We start from the raw sequence: 4028 nt of genomic DNA on the forward strand, positions 1-4028 counted from the left end.
TGGTTACTTCTGGAAAGTTTGTTTTGTTTTGTTTTTTTTTAGTGAGGAGGAGCAATTTGAAAAGTATATGCAGTAGGGCTGTGCGAAGCTTTGGTTGCTGATTAGATTCAGTGGAGCTTTGGCCTGATTTGGTGGCCATATCTTTGAATCCAAATCAAATCAGGAGACCCTTTAATTTCTCTGAATCAAATTGGAACCCTCCAAATGGATTCGGAGAGATTTGGAAAGATTCAGCAATTCGGATATAGACACAGCTTTAAATGTTTTTTCCACATACCTCAAGGTACCAGGGGACTCATGAAAGTTGCGATGCTGGGGCAGATGGAGCATCCCGCAGGAGCACGGGGGGGGGACGGGAGGGGGCTTCCCAGCATGCTCAACAGCAGACCCAGACGTGGACCAGAAGCACTTCCTGTCCATTCCTGGGTCTACCACATGAGCTGTGCCTTGTACCTTGTGGTATGTAGAAAAAACATTTAAAGCTTGGTCTATGGCCTAATCGCCAATTGTCTAAATCAGCATCGAATCGTCAGATTCAGATTTGGCTGAATCGAATCGGAACAGTGATCCAAATCAACTAATCGAATCACTGTCCCCGATTCGGGCCGAATCCGAATCAAATATGGACCATTTCACCAACCCCTAATATGAGGTATTCTACCTACACTGACATTTAATTTTAAAAAAGAAGTTTTTCAAGCACACATAGGAAAAATGATCCGTATGGTGCTTATATTTTTAGCAGTCATATGTAAGGTGGAACAATATGGGCTTAATTTAAAACCCACTGGGTGCGTCTGCACATTCAATTAATGCTATTTAGCTTGCATGTGTAGACAACAATGCTTTACTGCACAGTAGAATTGTCTACTGTGCAGTAAAGCATCTCTTGTAGACATGGCCATTGAAATCACTGTAAAGTTGCACATTGACTTTCTTAGGTCTTGGATCAGTATCCTGATGCCAAAAACAATTGTTCTAGGGGAAATATACATTTTATTTAAAAAAACATAAAATTAAACGGAAGGATCAACTAGCTTTTAAAGCTCTAGCCCATACATGAAAAAGGTAGCTGTTTACCTTTTTGAAAAATGTAGCCAAGGGAAGTCCCTATGTGCAGTAGCATAATGTTGGATGGAAGTGGAAGTGGGGCATACGACCCAGGCACCCCCTAAGTAGAGAAATGCCAGAAGGACAGGGTGGGGATTCTTCACCCTCCTGTCCTATCTCTACCCACACAGGGGTCTCCAGGAAACAGCTGGTGGAGGCAATGTGTGTAATGGAGTTCAAGGCGTTCTGGGAATTGTAGTTTTGTAAAGTGGCAGTTAGTTGGCTGTTGATAAGGGGTGGGGAGGGGGAAGAACTGACCCCCATTCACCAAAATCAGCATTTTTTTCCCTTTCAACATATGGGGTGAAAGTTTCTCCATCACCCACCGCTGCAGTGGACTCCATTGCTGCTCTAGAGAATTATGAGCCCACAACACCTGGTACTCCAAGACATACACTGCCTGGCCATGCTTCTGCATGCTGTCTCATGGTAAAGCCAGAAGGATTGGAGGAAGAATGAAAAAGGAATGCCCCAGGTACTTTCCTCAGATATTATACCTCTGTTTAAATATTATTTTAGTACTAAGTTGAAGAGAATGCATCATTAAGCAAGAGACTGACATAATAATGAGGTTCAGTTTGGAAGTGGTTAGGTTTTTTTCAAACTTTTCTAATTTTGATTAAAGAATTTTGGCAAAAAAAGTTGGATTTTAATTTACGGCCAGACCCCAAATGTACTTAACTTCTTGGGCATTTTTACATGTGTTCCGGGAGGTGTGGCTGGGGGGGTGCTTTAATTAGCCAGCTGCACTAATTAAAAGTGCCCAATTGTCACATATATCAGCATCCTCATGCTGAAAAAAATGGCAGTGGATCACTTTAAACTAAAGCTCGTTCGATGAACTTTAGTTCAAAGCTCCCCGCCACCATTTTTCAATAAAGGGATGCTGATATGCTAGAATCTGCTGGAGTGCATTAATTTTCATGCTCCAGCAGACTCAATTAATTGTGTCTGCTCCAATGCACTGGATTTCCAGCATGTGGGAGCAGGTTCCCATCACATGTAGAGGATCCCCTAGTTTCCTGCTTAGACTTCTTTTCATTCTTCCTGAAACTGGAAGGATGTTAAGTGTTTAGACAGGAGTTAAGCACCTAAATACCTTTGTAAATCTGGCTTTAAGTCCCCAGTCCTGCAGATATTTACGTATGTCATTAGTATCCCTCTATGAGTAATCTCATTGATTACTCAGTGAAGTTAAATCAAGAGAAACAACAGAGTTTTCTGCATCGCAGAAGGCATCAACAGAATGTAGAAATCCAAGTTTTCTGGGCCATTATATTGACAGCAGTCAGAAATAACAGCAAGAGAGATCTTGACCTCAGGTCAACACGTAATGCTCCACATACCATTGTAAAAGTTATACCCATTACCCTCATAAAAGGAGGATGAAAACCTGACACAGTAAAATGGCAGAAGAAGCCACATTAGATTCTTTGTCTCTGATCTAACATTATATAGGACTGGGCAGACTCTGCAATATTATTGTGTATCAAAGCTAAAGCATGAGAACTGCAAATAGCAATAGTACTCATTGGTGCTTCTTTACAAAGTGAAAGCTAACAGCATTGTTTCACATTAGCTATGTCAATGAAGAAAGTTCATTCCTATTAAGTTTTTATAGGGCCTATTAATCAGTTTCTGTAGCATGAAGATTGCTTTTCTGAAGACTATTTTGACAGTTACAATGCTACACTTTACTACAGCTTGTTGAAGATGGGTACATCTATTCATGCTACTGTTCTTTTCTGGTACAAAACCTATCTGTAGGGATAACCATGCAAAATGTACTCCTGGGTGTCGTGTTTACTACCCTGTGTAGTCCAATTGACTACACTGTGTAAGCACTAACACTTGGCAGTAAGGTTTTGAAGGCTCCGCTCTGTATTTGTAAGAGAATGAAAAAACCTGAAAATATTTCTTTGTCAATATGAGGTCCCTGCTCAGAGGGAAAAAAACCGTTAGGTATTTAAAGAGGCAGTATGATACTAAAACCAGCTCCCAGAGTACTCATTTCTTAACTTTAATTCTAGGTCTTGTATTTTGTTGCATTAGTTTGAAATATAGATATTTCTCCAATAGATATTTATAGAACCTGTTTTTAAAAAGGGTGGATTAACACTGAAAAGTTTTTTGATGTTTCATTTCTGTGGAAGAAATGTTCTTTGTACCTTTCAAATCTGCAACCTGGTTTGTTTTCCTTTTTCCTTCCCTTTAGTATCACTGTCTTAAGAGGGGGTTCTCAAAGATTCATAGACAGTTCTAAATATCCCAGATATTGTCTAGGAATAATCTTTTAATCCATTTTATTTTCTAATCTGCAGCTGTTCCCTTGATTTGTTGTTATTTTCAATTAATGCATGCTAAAACTGCCTATATAAATATAGGAAAAAAGCAGTTTCCCCACAAAAAACCCAAACAAATTCCATTAAAATATTTTTAATTGATCTGAAATATCTTTTCTCTTATGCAATACATAAGAAAATCTGACCTGAAAAAAATCCTTTGTGCTCCTACAGATGTATTCTCTGAGTGCTTCACAAATCCTAAAGTGACTCACTTCCATCATGGGCCTCCTTGGGCATGTTTACACAAGGCACTTTACTGCACAGTAGAGCTAATTACTACATAGTAAGCATCAGTGTCGACATGTGCTGACCATTACTGCACAGTAATTTCCTCTACTTGGCAGTTAATTTGCTACCTGCAAATGCAAGTAGCAAATTAACTGCTGAGTATGGCATGCGTTGATGGCTGACTGGGAGCAAATTTGCTCCTGGTCATCTGGGCAGTGGGGATTGTGAGATTGCTCCCTACCCCTGGGAGCTGTCTGCTGCCAGGGAGGTCTCCAATGGTGAGGGCTAGGTAAGAACAATGTCCCCCTGTCCTTGTAGCAGGGAGTTCCCAGCCCCGGCTCCATG

The sequence above is a fragment of the Crocodylus porosus genome, unplaced genomic scaffold, assembly GCF_001723895.1.
Source record: "Crocodylus porosus isolate Cpor-Errol unplaced genomic scaffold, CroPor_comp1, whole genome shotgun sequence".
In the NCBI taxonomy this organism is placed as follows: Eukaryota; Metazoa; Chordata; order Crocodylia; family Crocodylidae; genus Crocodylus; species Crocodylus porosus.